The sequence below is a fragment of the Aphelocoma coerulescens genome, chromosome 11 (assembly GCF_041296385.1).
Source record: "Aphelocoma coerulescens isolate FSJ_1873_10779 chromosome 11, UR_Acoe_1.0, whole genome shotgun sequence".
NCBI classification, from domain to species: domain Eukaryota; kingdom Metazoa; phylum Chordata; class Aves; order Passeriformes; family Corvidae; genus Aphelocoma; species Aphelocoma coerulescens.
Window position 1 is genome coordinate 11,498,990 of NC_091025.1, and position 24,746 is coordinate 11,523,735.

Here is a 24,746-nt window from a genome sequence, read left to right on the forward strand (position 1 = left end):
TTAAGCTTCCCCTCCTCTTTGTGCTGCCCCCATTATTATTTATTAATGCTTTGCACAACTTTTCACCAAGAACTTTGACTTATCTTAAAGACTTTCAATAATTAAGCCCCACAATAAGCCTATAAAGGATGCAATTATATTATCTATTTACCAGATGGCTAACCAGGAACAGACAGAATTTAGCTAAACTGCCCTCGGTTAAAAGTTGGGGAAAGACAGCGCTGGGAATAGAATCCAGTGTTAGTTGAGTTTCTCTGCCAAAAGCTTGTAGTACTACAAAGTATGTATACCAGCTGTTGGGGAATCACTGTGCTGGCCCGGAATTGTCCTGCTCTAGCTAAGAGCTTAAGATCTATTATTGAATAGGTTTTTGAACGCAGTCCTTGCCCTTTTCTTTCCTAAGGGGACAACCGAAACATCTGAACTTGTAAACTTAAAATGAAACTCTGCTGATGTTTCCCCATCTCTTCTGTAATAGTTCTGTAACTGAGTGAGGTCTATGCATAGCTGGATTTTTAAAAAATGATGTATATTAACAGCAAAACACTTTCAAAAAGAGAAAGTCATTGTCTGTCTGTCTGTCTATCAATCTATCTGTCTACCACAGCGTGACAGACTGCCCATAGCACCAAAATGCCATGCTGGATTTGTTATCTGTGCAACCAACCATCTGGACTACATACTGAAGTCTCTGTCACCATTAAACAGAGGAATCACACTTTGTAAATAGTGACTTTAGGGATTTTTTTCTAGAGCTACTTATTTGGTGAGGCTGGCAAAATCTAACCAGTGCCTGTAATTTTAGGTCTTGATGTTCATGTTCATCCTATTGTCACATGCATGGTCTTCTTTGATATGAAGAATATTGAACAGAGTAAAACTTACAGACTAGTCCAGATGCAGGGTTTGCAGTGTATTTATGAAAGCATTGACATGGTGCTCTATTTGTATGAAGTATTTTAGGATCATTTAAAGTCTTAAGGATTATTTTAAGTGTTATAGTGGAGACTTATAATCCTTTTATGATCAATTAATACACTGATCTTGAAATCTAATTTTAGACTAGACCTGCTTGATTTTCATGCAGGGAATTAATCTATGAAGGATAATTCTTATGATGGACAAAAGTACTGTTTGTCTGCTGCAAGAGCTGCAGCCAAAGTATGATCACTTTTATAAGGTTGGTCCTATCCCCTGTGGAGGGAGAGCTGTTGTGTAAAATATTGTTGTTAAGTTGTAAACATGAAGAAATTACTTTTGATCATTTTACCTTGAACTATCTATGGGTTCCTGGAAGTTTTCCAGCATGAATGGTGAGGGCAGTAGTCTCCAAGTATTCTCAGCACATTTCCAGATTTCAGGCATGTGTTCATTCCAGTGCCCAAGGTGATGCATCCAGTAGGACTAGTTGCAGTATCTTGAATAAACTCATTGGAGTTGCAGATCTTTAAGGGCCATTTGAGATTTTGTCAGAGGAAGATTAAATGCTGAAATCTAGGTTGTCTTTCTACTTGAGGGAGGAAAAAAAGCCCATCCATATGAAATTGTGCCCATTACTGAGGAAAACAAATTCTTGTCTGTCAAGCAAATGGCCAGGCTTTAGAAGTGGTTAGACTTTCACATCAATTACTAGGGAAAAACACCACCTGTGTACACTAATTGCTTATTTAGTGGAAGGTTTTCAGATATAGGGTCAAATTCTCCACTTGCATCAATTGTATGCCACAGAAATGTCATTTTTGTCCATGGAAAAACCCACTGATTTACATGGGTAGGTGTTAGAGTAAATCAGGTGAATGGGATGTTATGGTGCAAAACATAATAAAGAACATCTTTAACTTTTGAATGTATGCCTTATATATTTTTACATGATCAATGTCCCTTTAAGTACTGTTTGAGTTAATTTGAGTGCAGTTTTATTTAGTCTTTGTCTCATGTTTGTTGACTTTTTACTCTCCTTGCTATGTCAAAAACATTTCTATGCTATAAATAAGATCATGGATTAAATACATTCTTTGTGACAAGCAATGTGCAGCACATTCACTTCTTTCTTCTAGAAGATAAATTACCTTTTTCATTATTTTGAATCTGTACTCTTCTAGTATGCTGAAGATCAGTAGAAGTACATTTAGACTCAGTTATGGAAAAATGATGTTATGTATATATGTATTTTCTGCTTGTGACAGATATATGCTTGCACCTGAAAATATCCACACTCATACAAACTACAGTTTGAAGAAGTTGCAGAATCTATGGCATTGGTTTTATTTACTACAGGAGTTGTGTATGATGCTGTGGTACAAGAGCTTGTGTTATGATGCAATGTTATATGATTCATAGGTTAAATCAATTAGGCTTAAAGTATTCCCTCTGGCTAAAGAGGTGGATGTACAAAGGATCAAACTGGACAGGTCATCATGCATCAGTTGCAGCTCCCTGTGTCCTGGTACTTGAGGAGTTGTGTCCTAATTCCTACCCCCACCAAGTACTCTGCAACATATCTGATGTCCTGGCAGGTATTTTTATGATCATATGGGTATGACCAAACTTTTCACAGTTATAAGTTACCTTGAGTGAAACTGTGTGTTTGCATTAAAGGAAAATTTTAGCAATGGTGTGCACTGTACCCACGGCAAAGGGAGACTGATGCTTTTTGAGAATCTGATCTCCCTGTGGTACGAGGACAGTAGGAATTCACATAAATAAAAACAAGACACACACAGGAGGAAACATCAAGGGCAGTTAGATATACAGTCTAGGTGCAGACAGAAGACATCATTGTATATTTTCAAGTTGTATATTTTTGCCAAATATCACATTAAGCCAGTGATCTGCAGGCAGGAGTAAGACAGGAAGAGTCCTTCCTTGTGTAGCTGTCCTAAGGCTCAAAAAGTCCAGTGACTGTGAAGTCTAGCCCCATCTCAGGCAATTCTGTTTTATATTTGTCTTCATTATTGAGCACGCTTGATATTCTCTTCCTCGGCTCACTGCAGCTTCATTGCTTCATTTTATGTATCAGGAAGCCGGACAAAGCTCAACTTGCAGCAGGATTTAGAGTTTTATTAAGTCAGATAGAAATCATCTCACTCAGTAATCTGGAAAGATGCTGAGAAGTCGTGAGTTTGGCAGGATAGTCTTTTTTAATTACTGCAGATTTCTGATCTACATTTCCCTGCGGTTTAGCATTTTGTTGTGAACTTGCAATGCGAGTGTCAAACTCCCCTCTAGTGGTTGCTGTACACAGAGAATAAACATTGATTTAGCTTGATGACAAGTATTTAACTCTGGACTGAAAAAGATGACAATTCATATGATATTCTGATGGTTGTACATAATGAAATTTATTTATTTGTCTTTCTTCCTCTTTTAATGATTTAGTTACTTCACATGTTGAAATACTGTAATTAAAACATGACTCATTGTCAAAGCAAACAAACAAACAAAAACAAACAAAAAGAATTATGGCATTATACTCTGCAAAATGCGAATGTGCCACCTATTGGTGATGCCTTTGCACTTCTTGATTGCTCTCCAGCAGGTCAGTGGCAATGTCACCACCAACAATGCCAGTTGTCCCATACCACACAACAGAGCTACACACGGCTCTGTGCCTGGTTGCATTAATGCAGTACTAGTGCTGCAATAATATAAAAGCAAGAATTGAGCAGTAAGTGTGAAATAAAGAACTGAGTGTTAAAAATGTGCAAAGAATAGAGTGACTCATTAAGTGTCATTATGATTAAAGAGTTCCATTTCTTGCTAACAGAGTTCTCAGCAGCAGATTGTGAAACCAGAAATACACTCTGCAAGGCAGAAGTTTTTTCCTATGTGTGAAGAGGAAAGATATGGTGAACTTGTATGTTTCTCAGCCATCTGAGCTGTAAATTTGCACCTCTACAATCCTCTCAGAGAATCTGTTAATAACTTTTTGGAAGCTATTCTGCTTGAATCCTGTAAGACAGTAAGATTGGACCCTGCCTGTACAGGGTCCATGCATGGAGAGAAAAAGCCTAGGGACATCTGACACTGCAAACTGTCTTGTGAAAGTTTTGTTTCTGAGTTTTCAAAAGTAGTCTTCCTTCTTCCTTTACCCATATTCAGAATTGTATTTCTGTTCATTAAATGTTTCACACAGGTACCTCTGGTCTTCTGTAAGGGCCAGTAATCAAAGCTGTATATGAAGAAATGGAAACTATATTTTTAATATGTGGTCCTTCTAATTTGATTTTTCTCATAGTTTATATAACATTTACCAATTGTCTCACTCTCCAGGATAGTACTCAGTCACTACTTAGTACAGCACAGTACCACCTCTACTTCATTTCATTTGGTGGAAAAAAAAAGAAATCAATGTTATTAGTTTCCTCAGTCTAAAAAAAAGCAAAAGTGCTATTTAGTAAAAAATTTTGAAATGCAATTTTCCTCATAATCTTGCTGCTTCTTCATGGCATAGTTTTGGGATGGTTTGGTGCAGTTTTTGTGGTTTTTTTTTTTTTTTCCTCTTTTTTCTGTTAGTGGCTCAGCTTAGTGAAAGGACAAAGTCAACCCTGACTGGCTGCAATAAGCCAAGCACTGGTGTGTGACATTAAATGTACACACTAGAATGTAAGATGTCATTGAAAACAAAACCAGTTCTGGAGAGATAAGGTAATAATGATAACTAGCATCCAGCAAGCACAATTAAAGCACACCACAGTGTAATATTTGACTAATCATCTAAAAATACTGCTTTTCCTTAAGCTTGAGATTTGTCAGAATCACAAAACAACCCAGCAGCCTAGATAAATGTCAGAATGAAGAATCAAAAAAGCACATTTGAAAATATGGGGTATGTTGTTATACCCATAAAGATTGTAAAGCAATAGCTGTGTCAGGTCCTCTTAAAAATAATATGCTTTCATCTTATGTCTTAATGTAAAAGCGTCTTTTTGAGCAGATGTTCTGGGAGTGCTCCCTCCCTTATGCAATGACAGAAGCATAGCAATGCTCCTAGAGAGGTTTACCTTTCAGAGCTGACAAGTGTTAAAAGAAAATGGGGGGTGTGAACAGGTTTATAATCTACATCCCAGATATGTGGGAAAGGGTTTTAAAATACACTATGTAAGGGAGAGGAGAAAAATCAGACACATTAAATAAAATCTATATAAATAGTAACAGTGAAGTCATACAATGATCTTTAGCAAAATAAGCCCCACTAAAGCAGGCCACGAGCAGTGAGAGCTGCTATTTCTTATGGGATGCAGTGATAAAGAAATTACATACTTATTTGAGAGGAACATAAATAAAGATTAATAGGTTAATGAGTTATTTTCCTTTCATTACTATACTATTGTACTTTATTATAATTGCTTTGCACTCATTTAATTAAATTTGAACTAGGGCCAACACAAGATAATTTGTTTTCCCTGTACTAAACAATGAGTATGCAGATTGGAAGTACTGAAGCAGTAATCAGCCCTCTGTTTGCAACACTTTTCTACTCTGAGTAGACATTATAATTGATAATTTGATTGTTGCAGCACTCCGTGCAATATATTTTAAAGCAACATTAACATAATGGAAATTATGTTGTGTGCCTAATCCAAGCTTTTCACTGTGTAAGTATACGAATCCCATTCTCTAATGAATTAGGGCACTATCCACCAAACATACATGCAACCTTACATGCCTCATTCTGGAACAGAGCTATCCCCTCCTAGTCTCCAGTCAATGTCTACCCTATCAAGTTAAATCACTTAAGTTGTACACAAAAAAGAGCTAAAATAGCTAAGCTAAGCATTTCAGTGAAGCCTGATTTGTTCTGACATGTATCTGTCATTAAAACTAATGTAAGAGTTTTTTATAGTCCTTGTATAATTTTTGCATTATTTCTAAGAAAGGTGTTTATCCTGTCCATTAAATTTTATCTTTCCATTGTCTCTTTCCACCTTCTGAGAACCCTGCTAACAAAATGATGACGTGATTCAGATGTTGAGGTAGGACTTTTCAATGCCTGTAATATAAACAAAGTCTACCTCAGGCTCTCTTTTTTAAGTTTTTATATATATTGGACTTAGGAAACAAAGCATATTTTTTTTCATGTTCTGCAAGAATGAGAGGAAAGGATGAGGTTCTGTTTGATCTTTTCTTTATCCCAATCACATGCCCACCACCCAGTTTTAATACATTGCTTCCTGTTGCCCCCAGTCCCTGCAGAGGAGTTGGCTTCTGCATGTCCCGACCCAGTGAAGTCCTGAAGATGGTGGGACAGTCCTGAGCAGTTGTGTGCCACCTCAGCAGTCACCAAGGTTACTTTGCCTTTCAAGTTTGGGCCATGAAAAAGAAGTGGAAAAACAAAGTGAAGTGTGATGGCTTATAAAACTCTGCCAACTTTAACTTTATTTGTTTTCTGACAAAATAAGAGTGGCTTTGCTTGCGTAAATATTTGATTCACCTCATTTAATATTTGCCTGTTTACTTTACAGCCTGAAGTGTCCCTGTACTAGAAAGGTGAGTTGTGGGTTTGTAAAATAAGTTCAACTTGTTTGAGAAAAGTGTTGTAGAGGAGAGTATTTCACTTACTGTCTTATAGAACTGAGCTTGCAAAGTCTCCTATGATGTTCTAATGCTAATCCTACTGAGAATAATCATTATTAGTATTTTAGAGAAATTGTGATGAGCATAAATGTGCCTGTTAGTCTTGCTGGAGAGCAGCGCTAGTGAGTGTGGAGTGGTTGCTTGCACAGATTTCTTTTGTTCTCCACCATGTTTCCAAAGGAAGCTTTTGAAGGAGATAGGAAACCTGACTGGCAGGCTTGACTTCACTGTTTTGTTTTTGTTCTAGGGTGTAATTACTTTTCCTTCTGCTGACAATTCTTTAACATCGTTATAAAGCCTAATATGTTAGAGGAGATGCCACTATAATACTCCTGGAGCTGAGAGAAAATTAGAAGAAGTATAGGAGAAAAGAAAGGTGTTACAGATATTTAAAAAGGCGTGAGGGAGTGCTCCCTGCATCATCACCCAGCACTAAAACCACTGATCCTCTGAGAGGTTCTCTCTGTCTATCACTATGGTCTGAGACTAAGTGCTTCCACTTTTAATTTTTGGGATTTCTGCAGTTTTCCAGGCATGTAATAGGAACTTGGGGAATCACGCCCCAGGTAGTTTCTCTCTTACATACTGAGTTTTCACTAAACAAGTCCCCAAGATCTATTTAAGGCCCAGAAGTAATGACTTTGTGTCAGTGAAAGGAGATGGAGCTGGCTGCCTATGCTGAGGCACTGTGTGTTGGGAAGGAGCTGGGAAGCTAGGATCCCTGCTGGAAGTCAGGGTGTAGGGGAGCTCCTCTCATCTTCATTCAGAGCCTGTAGGACGTTTCTTTCCTGCACTTAGTAGCACAAAGACAGGAGTCTTTTGTAACTGTGAGGCCTAACCAAAGTCTCCTGAGTCTTAATAAAGGTTGCAGTCATCCTCAGTGTGGATCAGTTTTGAAATAAAGGTTGGTGCATTTCAATAACTTTTGAGTTTTCCAGAGACAGGCTTTGCCTGAGCAAAGAGACATGGGATCCATGAAAGACAGGGCATCATTTAGTGTTCATATCAAGGAGTGGTGGGATTTTTCCACACCATCTTAAAATCTGTTATGGTGGATTATGCCTTCAGAAAAACTAATTTATAATGTCTCAAATAGAAAGTGGATCATAAGTGCTCTCTCTTTTTATACAAAGCCACTGCTGTCAGCCCATAAGGCAAATCCAGGGAGGTTTCTGTTTTCCATTTACCGTACTTTTCAATTGATTGGTCAGTGGTGTGTATCCTTTTTCAGTTTCTTTATTCCCTCTCTTTCAGACTTGGAATATCATTGCCTGAAATCCTGAGGGTAACATTATAGATTTCTTTTTATTTCACACAGAGACCTTTAAACACACAACATACCTGAATTGCCCCTCCATCTAGCTTTAAATCAGTCTGGGTGTGTAACTCAAACCACAGACTGAATGCTATAATATTGCTTCTTTGCACAATTTAAAAGGTTGGACTAAAAAGGGAGCAATCCTTTTCATAGGTGTGCATAATAAATATAGCATGACTAGAGATGTAAGACTGGGAGAGTATTTTGATATGAGGTGTTATAACCAAGCTAGGTTTATAGTGAAATCAAAAAGTGCAAGAAGAAAGAAGAGCTCTGAAAAGTATGAAGGGATCATGGAAGGGTATGGATGGAAAATAAAACAGGAGATTTTCAAAGCTGAAGTTTTGTAGCTAGAGAATTATACCTGCCATCCAGTGTGGATATTTATTTGGGATAAATAAAATAGCAGTTGAGATTGTTGAAATGCATATATCAATCATCTGTAAGATAAAGCAGGTGGGGAAGATTGAAAGATTACAGAACAAAGGGGAAAGTGTAAGTAAAAGGAAGAAAATAAAAGAAGTCTGTGCGAAGGCTAAGATAAATAGGAGATTTTCTGAATACACAAGAAATGAGGTCACTGGAGAATGCAGTTGAGTTTGAGACATTACAAAGGTAACCTACCTTTGGTTGAGAGAAATATATTTTTCAGATGTTAAATTCTTTGAGTCAGTTTTCTCAATGAAGATAAGGAGAATACAAAGAAGAGACACTGAAACAGAAAAAGGAGTTAATATAGACTCTGAATACTGACAAAAATTAGGACTTTAAAAATCAACCCACACTTCTGGAAGAAACTGAAACACTCAGGAGGAGACATGAACATGCTGACCACGTTATGGGAAATAGTGTCTGGCTGGAAATGCTTGAAGACTCCAAGTATAGTCCTAGATGGTTAGTTCTTGGCAGATTTTAAGTCATGACGTGTTTTGGATAGTATGTGGTTACAAGAGAATAGTTTTGTACACAGCAGTTTCAATTATCCTTGTGTACTATGGGGTTTTTTCAAGTTTGCAGTAGAGAGAAGGGCACCAAAATGAGACCAAGGTGAGGTTGATGTGGAGGAGCAGTGGTGAGAGGCCACATCCTCATTTTATTTGAGTCAGGGTACTTAAACACAATGAACTGTACTTAGAATAGGAAAGACCACCAGCTTGCCATCAGGTAAAGAATGTATAACATGCTTTTAGAAACAGCCCAGACCAATGGAGAGCAGTAAGACTGAAGAGCTCTCAGCAGAAAAAAAAAAAAAAAAAGAAAGGAATGAACAGCAAAAAGAGTCACAGCAAGGTGTGAAATGTAAATACAGAGTCTTCATGTAGTCTGATACTGGAGAGACATGACAGTATCAGGGTAATGCTCAAAAGACCAGTCTGGTTTTAATTATCTTTAAAAAAGTTATTTTACAATCAGAAAAGGTTCAAACCCACTGTTAGTATGGTACAAGGGCAGAGAGACCTTAGTTATTTGCTAAAGTTAGAGAAAGCAGGTATATAGAAGAGGAAATTAAGAGGTTATCTCATTGAGTCAAAGATAATTCTAAAGGGAATAGGCAGGATAAAGGCTACCGGGTTAGCTGGACTCTTGAGATGCAAGAACAAAGGACATGAACTAAGAGAAATCAATGACCTCTGCATTTATTTGGAATTCCTTACACAAATAGGGAGCAATTGCATATACAAAATAATTTATTAATGGCATCAAGAGGAAGAAATAATTGAAACAATAATTTAAAGGGTTAGTGTATCTAAAGTTTTAAAAACACAGACATTTAACATTAGCATTTACAGTGAGCTGTTTTCTTTGCAAATAATTATACATAATCTTTTTATGTATATCTTTTTATGCAAGGCAGTTCTATTACAATAAATAATAAAATAAGGCAGAAAAACTTCAAAATAGAAATTTTAATTTAGAGGTGGTTATAACTCTGGTTATTGGAAATTTTCCTGCAGTGATTCCCCAACAGCACAAGTAAGTTGTGTGTGGCAAGAGGGAGTAAACACTACTTTACTAAATATACTTTTGTGTCTACCATTTATCCGGTTTGAAAACGTATAGCAGAAAGGATTGTGTCATCAGAGGAGCTACTTGCTTTTTGGTTTTGCTCGGGTTTTTTGTTTTCTTTTAATTAATTTAAATTTATATCTATGCAGAGGCGTACAAACATGCACACACCACACACACACACACACACACATATATATATATACATTTATATATTGGTATCACAACCCAGAAATTTGCATGCTGTAGATCTGAACTAAAATTGTGAGAGCCCTTCAGGGACTGGTGCTTCCCAAGAGCCTCCCTGTTTAACCAGCTCTTCTCTTGCTTCAGCCATGGTTCTCTTCTGTAACACAGCACTTAATGGAAAAGTGCTAACTGAAATGGGAGGTAGGAGGGACACAGGAAATTTTTGCCAGAGACAAATAAACTCCTGTTCAAATGTCAAAATGCAGAATTCTATCTGCACATGGACTAACATGTGCTATATTTTTTTATACTTAAGAGTCCATCAAAAGCTGAGATGAAGCTGTAGCATCCTGCCTGGAAACGGGAGCCTTTCTGCCAGGGCGATGATGGATCATCAGACTCAGTCAAACAGGAAACTTAATCTCCAGTAACTGAGGCTCAGGTATGATGCAAACCACTTCTATTCATCCAACGATGACCGCCTCTATAGAAACTGTCAGCAGAGGTCCCTATGGTCTGCTGAAACCTGGAGCTTCCCTTTTCTTTCGAGGATATGAAGATGGACATAAATGTAAGTTAAAAGATGAAGCGTGTTGAAGAGTGGAGAGTGGTGTATGATTGTGAAGATGAATGGATATGGAATTGCTGTACATTGAAGCAATTAGGAACATTAATTATTCTGGATTTTAAGTATTAGAGGGGGAACATGCACTATCTGGGACTTGTGCTTCTAGGATGTGTGCTTGAGAAATTTACATATATCTGCATAACCCTAAAAAAACCCCTATAGACTCAGAACCATTCCTGAAACTTCCCTAGATTGTGTTTTTCTTCACTAAATGCATAGAAAAGATAGGATTTTCCCTTCTCCTTTTCAGGAAAAGTGGGTTCCAAAGTGGTTCAAATCCTGGCAATCCAGCCTGAAGAATGAAATATTCCTGAAAAGAGGAATGCTGTCTGAAGAGTAGATCTCTGCCAGGGCTGCTCTTACAGGCACATCCAGGCTGGCTGTAAATGAGGTTTTTCAGGCAGTAATGTAGCCACAGCAGCGCAGAGCTGCACAGGGCACGCTGTTTACCCAGTTTTTCAGCCATGGAACAACATTCACATCAGTGAATGCAGTGGAGACATACCCAGAATAAGAATGTGATTTATTCTTTCAATGTGAGAAGCAGCTATATGTTCAACAAAGGCTTTCCTTAGACTAATGGCCAAAGTAGGCCCCAGTGCAGCTCCTCTATAGACTGAGAAGAAAGGATTGTTTGTTGAGGCCCAACTGTCCCCAAAAACCAGTCTACTGAGTGGATTCCGTCATGTATGAGTTCTCTGCTCGCTTCATTGTCACGGGTGTTTCCGCAAGCCTGCCATGCACGGCATAACTGGGGAATTTACTACAGCAGTTGCTGATAGAGCAAATAATTCAAAGTCCTGTCACAGCTTGGAAAGAACAGATGACTACTATAGAACAGTTTAATATATATAAGATATTGTTTACCAGTGGAATACAGGGTAATGTGATTTTTCTATAGACCCTCTCATTCTCAAGGAATGGCAAAGCATTTAATGAAGGAATGAGTTAGAGTTGTGGTTGTTCAGTCCAGAGCAATGGCTGGTTTAGCCTTTCAATGCAAAATCATTATGTGCTCAGCAGTAGCTCACAGAGCCATGGCCAGTAAGGGCTGTCGTGCTGAGACAGGGACACTGGCCCTGACACTCTCTTTGTCCCCTCAAACTGTCTGTGGTATTGCTTACTCTCTCCTCGGATGGGTATTAGAGGAAGAAAGAAGGAAACTTTTGTTAATTCTTAGGTTTTCCCCAGTGCCAGTGACAATAACTTTGACCATGTGGCGCCTTTAATTGTGAATTGCAGGAGCTGCAGTTGGGGGAGCCCTGGCTTGTGTGTAGGAACTCTGTTCTTCACAACTATTTTCTTGGTCATCATGTGCCTCCTGTATTCTTGGGGAAAAAAAATGTGTTCCCCTACTCCAGTGTGGGTAGCTACTCTTCCTGAATCATTTAAACAGCCAAGGAGTAAAACTGCACCATTTGCTTTCCAGGGAGACTTGACTTCAGCTGAATTTCAAAGCCAGTTATGCATGTGCTCCATGTAAACTAATGCTCCTGAAAATTGCTGCTTTTTAAACCCAGTTCTATAATATCACTCATTCTGGATGCTACTCATTACAAGCCTTTTGAAATACTGTTTTTATTTGCATATCTCTACCACTGATTTTTGGATGTAACACTGCTGTGTTCTTTGTCTCAGTATTTGATTTAGGTTGTCATTACAGAAAAGACCACTCTTCCCAGCAATGAGGTCTGTCACCCAGGTATTGCAAGGACATTCAAGGATGTGGTGCAGAGCAAATGGTTGTTCTTGCACAACCAGCTTGCATGTTAGAACTGCACATTAGCATGGGTTTGGTGCTTGCACAATTTGCAGTAAACTTGACTGGAACTGTAGGGTGGAAGTCATTGCTCTAAAATAAAGGCAGTCAGCTGAAGAAGGCAGTTTAAGTCTGGGGAGATTGCACAGAAAGGGAAAAAAATGCATATATTTAGTTGTCTTAGCTGAAGCTTGGTTATAAACCACATGCTAAAGCAGAGAACAGTCCAAGAGGGACTAGAACTGCTGATCCAGAAGATCACACTGCCTATGTGACATAGAAGATTATTTTGCTCTGTTCTGCTGCCTGCTGTCTCTAAATAGCCCAAGCAAGTTTTCCACTAGTGGTGGAAATTTAGAAATTAGTTGGACTAACACTATTCTCCTTCTGTCTGCAAATAATACCAAGGAGTTGCTGACAATTACAGCCTTTAACCTTTGAGATCCATATGGCCTGAAAGGAGTGAAATGGGCTTTGTCCTGGGCCATTGTCATCGGGACACTCAAATCGCTCTCCTCAGCCTGCAGCAGAGAGTACAGTTTTTATAATGCTCTGGGAACCTGGACCACAGTGTGGTTAAGCAAAGCCTAGCAAAGCTTGCTTAGCAGATGCACAGCTTTGGATGCTGCAGGCAGCATGGCTCATCTCTGTATTGCATGCACATCCTGAGTTTAAGACAGAGTTTATGGAAGTCACTAGCTACCTACAGTAACTGCTGTGGAGCTGCTGGGATCTCAGTCCATTACTAAATAGCACTGTGTGCCTTTCTTCTGTGTTCTTTCTTATAATCATTTAAATACAAATTTAAAAAAAAAAGAATTGTTCATTCCAATTTTTTTAATATTTTCACTCAGTGATTCTTCAGGCAGCTCACAGGAGTCTGGGAGCTGTGTCTTGAACAAATACATAACAACTGAATATTTGCAATACTATTTTGCTCATTTAAGATATCATATATTGAGGTTGTAATAAAGCAAATGTGGGGGAGTTAACAGACTTTTCCTGAGAGCCCTGAATTTGCTTTGCCTACAATGATAGGCTTTTAAAGCTGAATTACCACAATTCCTTCAATGAGTGAGTTTTAGGACAAATATTAAACAAGTGAATTTCAAGTTATTTGTTGAATAATATTAATCTAGAATTTATTGTGAATGGATAAAAATGAGATTTTGCAGAAGGTGATCAATTATTTCCACTTATCCCTCACAAAGAAGAGGAACTACACACTGATTGCTGAAGTCAGTAAGTGCCAAAAAGATAAACCCAGTCCATGCATTTCACGATAGATATTCACATAAATACTCAAAATTTTTAGAAAAATAAGGTCTCATGCTCAGAGCGTGAGACCTGTTAATGGATCTGCAGCTCTGCTCTCCCTTTTCCAACCCTTGCACGTCATGCAGTGGTGGATCAGCCCCTCTCCAGTCTGGGTATTTGGTGGCCCAGATGTGGAGCCCCAGAGCAGGACAGAGACTGTGACTTCAGGCTCCACAAACGCTGAATTTCTTCTGGTTGGGCTCAGTTCTCAGAACCTGTTTGTCATGCAGGTTTTCTCAGATGGGGCTTGTCAGACAGGGCCTCACAGCTCAGCATTTAGACATCTGAGTGCTCTGATTTCAATCTGTGCGGACAAATGCAGATTGATTGAGAAGATAATACCCTGAAGGTCTCTGATTCAGTCAAACACTTCAACATATCCCTACCTTCAGCCATGTGGAGTATTTAGTTTTCAATGATACACACATTTGGACAAAAGCACAAGCTGTTCATGAGACTTCATGAGCAGAAGGAGAGGCTGCGTTGATCAGCTCTCTTTTTCTGCTGGAAATTATTCATTCAGGTCACACTTTTGCTGTAAAAGTTTGGGAGCAGGAGTGAGTCATGCCAAGAACTCAAGGCGGCTCCATTGGATGCAGAATGGTGGAAGAAGGATGAGAGGGTGGGGAGGAGAAGAGCCACTGCACCCCCACGCTCCTGATCTCGATCGTGGTTCTGCATCAGGCGGCTTTTGCTGCTCCAGCTGCTGCTCTGCCCCAGGAGCTGCCTCCGTGTATGAGACTGATTTCCCAGTGCCTCTCTGTGACTGCCATCCCTTCTGTGCCCCCCGCATTGGCAGCTGCCTGTGTCCCTGGACTGTGCCCATCACCCCGGGCACTGCAGGTAGACCTGCCCCATGTCCACTCCCGTCAATGCGGTCTGGGTGGAAGAGAAGCTTGCAAAGCTGAGGCTGTGATTGCTGCGAAGAGTGTTGCAGTACCTCAGCAGCTGGATGGATGTTACTGAAAGTGAGAGAAAGTGAAGAAAACCCACAAAACAAGTTTTGGAAAAATCTTTATCAAACAATACCTGTCGTGGGAACTACTTTCAGTGAGATGCGAACGCATTTTCCTTTCATTTCTGCAACGGTTCTGAGCTGCTTCATTAATAACAGACTTGTTTGGGAGACTGACAAGATGGGAACCAGCACTGTAATTACACACTGCTCTTTTTGTGAGGACTGCCATGAAAACAACACTGTGTTCTCATTTTCTCCAAAGACAAGCAGGGAAACAAATTTCTAACACCTTGCCCTCTGTTGCAGCTGGACGCTGTTCCAGACTGACATGAATCAACTAAAAGTGAAAATGTAACCCACAGAAACATTATTCAGTAAGCTTCATACAAAAGAAGGCATTTCTACTTGCCTAATTAAAGGATGAGGAAAAAAAAATATATTTTTGGCAGTAGTTGTGGAAGTACTTTGCTTTTTTTTCAAAAGTCAGACCATCATAGCACAAACAATTAACAAAAGAAAAATGTTTCCTTTTCCTGGAGTTGGCTAATTAAAAACTTTCTCCCTCATCAATTCACCAAGCACCGAAGGAGACATTTCATGGCTTTTTAGCACCTGGAATGCCATATTTATTTTTCAATTGAAAAACTGTATTATAGTTAACTGCCATACACACAACTTACCTGGATTCATTAAATGAAGCAGTGATAATCTTTATCATTGCTCTCTTGACTTTGTTTCAACATTCTTTTTAATGCAAATTTCCTAATCTAACTTGTAAAACATTTAATATTTAGAATATACTCCTTTAAGATCCATCAAAAGAGGCAAAGCTGCATAACAATGCCTGGTGCTGGAGCATTGTGAGCCTGCTACAAAGGAATGAGGTGATTCTTTCTTTCAGGTCAGAAGGTCAGGCTTCACTGCATTAATTTTGCTGAGTCTCTTTGTTATTTATAACAAACAAGGTCATTTATTTTCATTTCCTTGTTTCTAATTGCATGCATCTCCTTTGGAGTATGAACTCGGTAAACAGGTGGCTGAAATGCTGGGGAAAATGCTTGAAGCTGTTCCAGAAAAAGGGCATGTCCCACACTGGTAAAGCAATTTGATGAGTTAGAGATTTAGTCATAGCAGGATGTGCACCTGCTTGAAAGGAAACACACTTCTCTTTGGCACACACAGATACATGCAAATTAAAAGAGATTATTTCACTCTGAATGGTGGGTTGATATTTGATCAAATTTAACACTGTATATTTTAAATAAAGCCTTGGTGTATATTAGTGAAATACAATCTCTTTTCAGCTGCTTTTGATTTTGTTTCAACTTCTCTTTGAGTATTACAAATGAATGATATTTCTTCACTAGCTGAGCCTACAAAAAGAGTATGTCTCTGGAGGAGAACTTTATCAGGGAATCTTTATGATGAGAACTACCTACATGCACTGAAAAAAAATGGGATAATGAAAAGCTAGGATGTTTGACTGACAAGGAATAAACCAGATCTTAAATTTTTTTATTCTATAATGAATTCCTGCAAATTAAAGGGCATTCATTGGAGTGATAGCAGTACGTCTTTTTAATCCTGTAAACCCCATGTTTCCAGGCAGCCCAAATGGAACTCCTAAATATATTCATGGGCAGCTTTTGCATAGGTAGTTATTGAATTTGCATTTCAAAATACAGGCACTGTATGGCTAAATCTGTGGCTCCTTTGTCCTGAAAAATGAGATACACTGTGGACTACCTTGATTTTAGGGGTAGTTCAGAATATAGCAGGAAGGAGTAATTGTCTGGCACTACTGAGCTTCTGGTTTTGGTGGTTGAGAACAGATCCAGGGCTGAATCCATAAGGGAAACAGAGGGAGACTTCTTAGCAAGGTCTTCTACTTCCCCAGAGAATGGGAGGCACCATGCCCTGTGTCCATAGGCTCTGCACTGAGCTTTGGAGCTTAAGAAACTGTCTCTGAGGAAGGGGAAAGCGTGGGAGGAAAGCTGGAGAAATGGATGTGCCATCCCAAAAGACAGCTGTTTTGCCTAAGATTGGGCATAGAGGGGTTGTTTGGAGGAGGCTCTGCAAGGGGCATGTATCCTCCTGCTTAAATTGGCCTTTTCTGCAGATTATTTCTCAAGAGTGGGGCAGGGAAGGCAATTTGGTTGTAAGGATTATGCTACAGCTTTCATTGTTTAGGATGCATACTGTAGCCTTTCTATGAGAAGATTACTGTCCTGGGCTTTTCTTTCCATGCATATGAAAATACACTTTGTAATTTCAGGGAGAAAATATCGTTAAACGATATGTTGGAAGAAAGAAAATATTTTGTATCTCTAAAACTGATAAAAATCCAAACCCTTTCTTTAGCAAAATATTTGTTTCTTGAATGTAATTATAAATGTCATTGTACATTCTTCCTGACTTCAGTGCTTATCTTGAGGAGTTCAGTGAAAATAAATTGTTTTCATGAAAGCAGAGAAGCCATTTGATAAACACACTGTCTCAGAAAATTGTTCCTGAAGCAGAGGTCGTTCTCTCACTTTAAAAGAAAGAGAATATGTTTTAGAAAACAAGCCAGGCAGCAGAAAAAAGCATTTTTTGTTTCAGACAATTCATTTTAAAAAGCAATGTGTAAATCACATGGAAAATTCTGCATTGATTATTGTGGCTGCTGGAACCCTGGAATAAACAAAGTTGAAATAGACTTATATCAAAGAACATTGCATTTAGTAGCAAGTTGGAGTGTTATTTTACTGTTGATTTTTTTTTTTAGATTTGGTTTTGTGATCAGATGTTTTATTAAATATTAGCCATTCATGGAAATGGGGACTGATTCTTTAAGAACAGCTTGGCACCTACTGTTCATGAGCTTCAGGAAATAGTCTTGAGAACTGGAATCTGTCATTAGCTTTTCAACATTGAAAACCCACTCCATTGAGGCATCAAAAAAAAAAAAAGCTCAACTCTATAACTGAACGTAATTCCTGAATGAAAGTATAGCAGTTCATTTTAGAGATGTTATTGCGTTCCCTAATCACACCTTCAGAAATCTGTTTCTCAATTTTCAATCTCATGAATTTATGTATTTGTCTAAGTCCCAAACTCTCTTTTACAAGTACTTATAAAATAGTGCTTCATTTTTTTAATCCTCAGATAGAATTATGCTGCTATTAATATCAGAGTTATTAATATGCTCTCAGAAGACTACATCATTAATTAGAAGACCTAAAGGATAACTAATGGGTCCTTTGGAAGACTACTCTCAGTTATTGTATGGATCTGATCTATTCAAATAAAGCCCTATGTCTACAGCCCTTTTTTTTTTTTTTTTTTTAATATCTTCACATTCTCTAGCATTGGTCACTAATTATTTTATGTCATAACCTGTGGTAGTAGATGGTGTGACATTAATATCATGGTAAGTCACTGTAACATTTGAAAGGGACATGATGAGAGCAGCATTTTTAAATAATTGCTTTTGATTTTGAGGCATGACTGTGAAGCTATACATTGCTTTTACCTTATATCTTGGCAGTGTCTCATCAGGTCCTTCATCGGCTCCAAGAGATGACCAAAAGCCCATCCCTTTCCCAGCCACCAACAAAGGATGTGCATTGTGGTCACTGATGCTGGACAGAGCCACCCCCCCAGCTCGGGACAGCCAGGGCACTGCTGCTCACCTTCCCCCCAGGGTACCACGCAGCTCTCAAGGGTGAGTGTGCCCTTGCACTGGGGAAATACAGCATTGTTGAATTAAACTCACAAAATCTCAGAAAGACATTTCCTTCATCGCTCCAGAAACATCCCCACATCCTTCTTTAGGTGCTTTCTATTGCAATGTGTGCACCTGAAACATATCAGAGGTCAGATGTGTATATTTCAAACCATTGCCTAAAAGAACATTGGATGAAATTAAAACTGAAAACATGCATGAGTGAATCTGTTGAAGATACAAGGATTAAATATAACCTTTCTCACCTGGAAAAACTCTTCAGTATATCTCACTAAGACTTTTCATTAAAATAATTCTTTCAGTAATTAGATTCGGTTCTACTGTAAAATGAAAGTTTCTGCCTAACACATTCCTCTAGACTAACACAGAAATTTAAAGAAGAATTTTGATTGCTCATGGTGAACATATTTTTCTTTCTGTAGACATTGTTCTTGTAAATTTCCTGTAAAAAGTAGGTGGCAGTAGCTTCCCCTCCCCCCCCCTTGTAACAGTTCCAGCAGTTTAAATTCAACAAATGTATGAATGTGGAGAGAGCTGGAGGAGAAAAACAGACACATGCCACACAGCTTTATATTAACAGATGATATAAATTATATATATATATATATATATATATATATAAAAATATACAGACATATAATTTTTATATGTATGTATGTATGTATATATATAAAACCACATACAGCACCATCTCTAACCAAGTTTTCCTGTCTTGCTTTAAAATGGCGTCCCTGGAAGAAAGGACTACATTGCATTAATTTCTCAGTTTCAGTTAAAACTTTTATTCTTTAATGCTAATCTAGAAGTGACACTGTTCCAGTCATTATTCTCCTAAAGAAGTCAATTTTTATATTGCTGGACAGGTTCTTCACTGTTTTCTGTACTGCAATCGGTTTGTTTTTCAACGTGATCTTTATCTCACAATAACTGTGTACTATTATGTGAGGCTACTGTAACACTGCAGTCAATAGCAACAGGATATTCCCTCTGCCAAAAAGTAATCCTGTATTGTCCGTTACACACAGGTGATTTTGGAAGGTTATGGAATACTTTCTTTAAAGTAGCAGAAATCTTTTTGCTGTAACATAGTTCAGCAGTATTAATGGTTGTCTCTGCTCTCTAAACAACTCAAGTATCTGTTTTTCTAGTAGAATGTGGTTTGAAATACTGTATGTGATTTGAGGTGGTAGAATACTTCTGGTAAAGTAAGAGACTTCAGCAATCCACAGAAACATCAAAGAGGCACATGTAAATGTTTGAAAAGTTTAACGATTTTATTTTGTTCCCAGTTTCACAAAGTAAAGCATTTCCTGACTTGGGCCTGAAAGAATTTTCAGAAACCAAAAATTTGCAGTTGTGATTTTTTTTCCCTTGCAACAATCCATACTTGTACTTTGAAATAATGGTTTGTATTTTAAAGGAATGGCTATAGTTTTTAAATAATCCTTTGATCTGTAGTTCTCTAGTTGTGGCAACTGAGACAATGAGAAGGTAAATGATCATCTGGCAGGTAAGCACTAAACTCCAGCTCCCCCAACTGCTTGGCTTCTCCGATCTGTTGGCTGAAATTCCCTCCTTCACTGCAGGAAATGTAGTCAGTGACTAATAAGTGTTTATTGATCTCTGCTTGAGATACTTGCTAAGAAATGTAGATATCAATGAATATTTGATCTGACTTAATGTTATGAACAAAAGTATTTTCTTTATGGCCTCATATAGGATATTTGTGCATGTGTGTTCACTTCTAAGTACCATCTGACTCTACCACCTGATGAAAAGGGAACTTCAGTGAGATAAACTCTAATGAATTAATATGCTATTAATTGTACTTTTTCTTAGCCAGAAGTTACTAGTGTAGTTGCTGCTTTGCAGGGTGAGTCAAAATATTATTGATTCTCAGCAGCTGTACTTGATAAGTAGAATATAGGTCTAACTCAAAGCCCACTGCAATCAATTAAAGGGACTTTCTATTGATTCGAGGAGGCTTTAGACTCTTTTCTAAACCAGACCTGCTTGGTGCTCTATCTTTCTTTTCTCCTTCTGTATTCCACCCTTTTTGTTTTGTGCCCTTCCATCCTCCACATGTGCTCTGGGGTGAAGGGGCTAAGACAGTCTTAACAGGTGACAGCAGAGATGTTGTATTCCTCCCTTTCCTCTTGTTCTTCCCAGTTCTTACAGAAGCCGAAAGACAGAGTGTAGGAGACTAGAGGAATAGTGGGTCCTAGGATGGTGAATATTTACCTTTCTCTCTCCCTTTTCTTTCTTTCTCCCTCTTTCTTCTACCTTCCTCTTCTCAAAGCTGGACCAAAAAGTTCCAGTAGGTGCCTTGTTGCGTCTGGATGGGTTAGAGTTTGATGAGTTAAAATTTGCAAAGTGCCTTACTGCATCTGGATGTTTTAAAATTTGCCAAGTACCTTATCCTACTCGAGTGTTCTAAAGTTTGTGGGTAAAAGTTGTTACTGAACCTCCTGAGAATTTGGGTGTTTCTCCCACGCACTGCCCAGGGTAAATCCAACTACCTTCCCCTAACCCTGTGGAGAGGGCTGGGGCAATAGACATGGATGCTGCATTGTGGAAGTGAATGTCAGGTCTTTTAAATGTTGACTCTGCATTGTAAAACCGGAGCAGAGAGTTTCAGCCCAGCCTCAGCTCGTTCCATCCCTTCTCCCTCATTTTCCTGCCCCTCCCATACTTGCTGTCTTTGCCAGCAGGAGGGAACTCTGTGGCCAGAGCCAGGGGGGTTGCTGTGGTGTGGTGCCTGTGGAGGACTTGGCTGCCTACCTGAGAATTTGGGTGTTAAGAGATCTGGTCTGTTTGCTCTCATCTCTGAGGTTCCTTCCTGACCCTGTGGTTTGTTGCAGTAAATCTTCCAGTGCCTTTGTTACTGAGCCTCAGATACTATTTCCATGTTACTGAACTGACACAGGGTTTGCAAAGGCTGTAAGGATACAAAGTTTGGCCTCATATAAAAAAAAAAAAAAAAATCAAGCAAGAGTTGCAAGGCTTGTGCGGGAATCAGCCAGGCTTTGAACATTCATATTTACCTGTGCAAGTTGAAAGGTTTCTGGGCAGCAGTGAGAATTTGTGCAGGCACACTTTCAAGTTTGTATATGATTGATTCACTCAATACAATTTCTGTTCTTACATCAGAAAAGCAGTTTGAGTGTTCTTAATGGCTTTTAAAATTGAATTGTGATGATGAGTCAGAAGAAAGTATAGCTGAAGATGGAACAGAGTCACCATTTGTGTGTTGCTGCCTGAATCATAATTGTTGGCATCAGTAGGCATACATTCAAACCTTTATGAAACAAGGCTTTTCAAAAAGTTTCTTTGAAATTGAGGCTACCCAGCACCAGGGAAATTACTGGAGTACTCCACTTACTGTAGATAGATACTTGCTTTTATTAAACCAGCAGGAAAAAAAAGAATACTTACTCAAAATTGCAAATACTTCATACTTCCATCTACTCTGAAAGAAAAAAAAATTAAAAGTAGAATTTCAAAGCCATAGTTTTACTGAAGGACCTTAAAGAGAATGGCTTGAGAGAAGAATTTGTTGGACTCCTTTCAAGCATCGTGTACAGAAGGTTACAAATACTTTGGCTCATTTTCCATCTTTAAGGTACTACTGAGATAAATACGTTGTAATAACAAACACATAATGACATCCTGTATATGGATTGAAAGTATAGCAGAGATTACTCAAGTTTACTTATTTAATAAACTACATTCAAGAGGTGTTGAGAAAGAAAAACACACACTTGCCTAATTTTTTAGTTTGTACAATTCTCTCTGATACAATATGACATAAACCATATTTTATTTAAAAAGAAAAATAAGTTAGCATATACATCCCAGTTTCTCCTCGGTTTTTCTTTAGATCATTTTAGATCACTTATTAATTTCACTGCAGTCATATTAGTTCTGCAAAAGACTTACTTTGGGCACTAGGTAAAGGTGGCAAAGGCAGATTATAGCCAGGAACTGGAATTTTTAGGTTTTTTTTGCTGGAAATATCAAAGTTCTGTTTTAGTTTCATGATAGCATAAACAGTATTTCAAAACTTTTCACCAAATAATACCTTGGGGGTGTTTTGTCTAGCTTGAATGTAATTACTTTTTTTTTTTAATGCTGACTTAGTCAGTTTTGATTTTACACTAACTTTCTGAGCCAATGATGTCAAAATTGAGTATTTTGAGGTATTACTGTTGTGCCTGTTCTCTTACATTCAGAAGGAACTGTGTTGGAAACAGCAGAATACTTAAAATCCTCACTATTTGCATCACCATTATCTGCTCATCTCCTGAACCCAAGCCTCCTAACCCAGTGGCAGTAGCTGCTGGTCCCCGGAGCACCTGGTGTGCCTCCCGCTCCCCGCTCCTGGCCCCGGAGCAGAGGCCACTGCTCAAGCAGGGGGACAGGAGAGGTGAGCTGGGCTGTGCTGCCAGGCAGGAGCTGTGCCCAGCCAGAGTAGGCCATGCACTGCTCAGGGCCACAGATCACACAGGTCTGCAGCCTTCAGCACCTGCTTGCAGTGAGGAACAGGACCAAAGCCAAGCTTGGAATCATTTGCTGTTCACTCCTCCCTGATGTAGTTTTCCTCTGAATTCAGTGGAAATATGCTTTCAGAGTTCATTAAAAGTGTAGAACCAGAGTTAGGCAGTGGGAACTAGCTGTGTTCACACAGCAGAGCACTCCAGAACTTGAGGCCAGTGATCTGTTCCTATACCTGAGAATCTGTTTAATCTAACATGTACACTTGGGTTTATAGAAATGTTTCTCACCAAAGAATAAAACAAAGCTAGTATGACTTTATTAGCCCCAACTGAAAGGTGTTTGCTGTGCCTGTACACTACCACTTTTCCATCACTCTGTTGGAGAAATGCTCTAATGCAATATTGCATTCTGAAATAGTTGCATTGTCTTTTTCTGAACAATTTGTTTCTCTGAGGAGTATAAGTAACTTTTTGCCACAGATATGGGGTGTGCCTGTGGGAATCCTCTGTGCTCTGTGTTCCTTAACCATTTCCCTTCTAGCAACAGAGTACATTTTGCAGTCTTATCCCATTGGTTAAAAATGGTTGCCACAATGAATATGAAATTGGATTAGGTGTTTGACAGAGTATGCCTGTTATCTTTGGTATCGAGGCATTTACCCATTCATACACAGTTTTCTAGAAAGTTAAATTCTGAATACTCTGTGGAAATACAAATGTGTATCTGTGCTGTGTTTAATTCTGCTCTTAGTGCAAAATACCATGCTAGAGATCTTCACTTCAAAGTGTGATATGTCAGAATCAATATCCTGAATAAGGGTGATCTGGCATGTCCTGTGCAAGCAGGAGCTATTTGTGCCACCGCAAATATTGAACATAAGATTTCTAGGAATGGAGTTGGGAAGATGTTCCTTTCTACATGATGTAGCTATTGACTGTTTTACAGTTTGCTCCCTATGTTTTTAGACAGCACAGAAACCTGCCTGGAGATGAAGTATGGGGCACTAAGCTCTTGAAGCAGTCAGAAGTGGGACTGAGCATGTGCCCAGGATGTCTGTCCTTCAGAGAAGGTCTTGCTGCCGTTGTACAATTAAATCTGTATACCTGTGTTATCATTGCTATTTTGCAACCGAATGAAGGAAACTCTGTCTGGGGCACACTTTCAGCGGTATAAGAACTGCCCGGGAATCCTCCCTAGACCCAAAAGACAATTCTCTCCTTGTCACGGAAGCCTGGAGTCCAGAGTGTGTTTTCATCATTCTTCCTTGCACCTTGTCAGCAGGGCTCAAGTCACAAGGTTAAGTGGCCTTTACTGTTTTAGTGTTTTCTTCAAAAGTTCTGGAGCAGATTTTCGGGTCAGCAAAGCTCCGTGCAAGGGAGCAGATACGGCTGGGCTGTGCATATGACTGACTAAACAAATCTGGGTTATTAGCGGGTTGCTTTGACTCATCACCCGGAGACTTTAAGAGTGTGAGAAGGTTTCTGTGAGTGAGGCAGGCTACTGTGGTTTAAAGTCCTGCTCTTGACAGCACCTTAGAAAAATCTCGTTTCTTCTCCTACCAACCTGACGCAGCAAGGCAGCGGTGCGAATCGATAAAGTGCATTACCAAAAAAAGAAAAAAAGAAAAGGGCAGAAAACTGGTGGAAGCGGTGAAAGTTACTCACCTGGAACCTTCCGGGAGAGAGGACAGCCATGGGCAGGGCCGCTGCCGGCCCGGCTCCGGCCCGGGCGGGCGAGCGGCGGCGCGGGCGCGCACCGGGCGGGGGGGGC

At 39.1% G+C, this 24,746-nt stretch overlaps 1 protein-coding gene and 2 long non-coding RNA genes across 6 annotated transcripts in view; 1 reads left to right on the forward strand and 2 right to left on the reverse strand.

The window, feature by feature from the left end:
• The window catches only part of TOX3 (TOX high mobility group box family member 3), a 245,614-nt gene that overhangs the window by 147,059 nt on the left and 73,809 nt on the right, over window positions 1-24,746 (forward strand). The window contains exons 2-3 of the mRNA XM_069026457.1: window positions 6,465-6,489; window positions 10,407-10,532. The gene's annotated coding sequence lies outside the window, so the exon portion shown is untranslated. The remainder of the gene's footprint in view (window positions 1-6,464; window positions 6,490-10,406; window positions 10,533-24,746) is intronic.
• LOC138116770 (uncharacterized) lies at window positions 2,727-8,600 on the reverse strand. The gene is made up of 2 exons (XR_011154350.1): window positions 8,519-8,600; window positions 2,727-4,171 (listed from the first exon to the last, which is right to left on the reverse strand). It is a non-coding gene; the product is annotated as an uncharacterized lncRNA (long non-coding RNA).
• LOC138116769 (uncharacterized) lies at window positions 10,973-24,716 on the reverse strand. Of its 4 annotated transcripts, none has more exons than XR_011154348.1 (4): window positions 24,641-24,716; window positions 20,721-21,948; window positions 18,510-18,593; window positions 10,973-14,756 (listed from the first exon to the last, which is right to left on the reverse strand). It is a non-coding gene; the product is annotated as an uncharacterized lncRNA (long non-coding RNA). The 4 variants fall into 4 exon arrangements; XR_011154349.1 differs by lacking the exon at window positions 24,641-24,716 and having other exon boundaries at window positions 20,721-21,417; window positions 21,915-24,601; XR_011154346.1 differs by lacking the exon at window positions 24,641-24,716 and having other exon boundaries at window positions 20,721-24,601.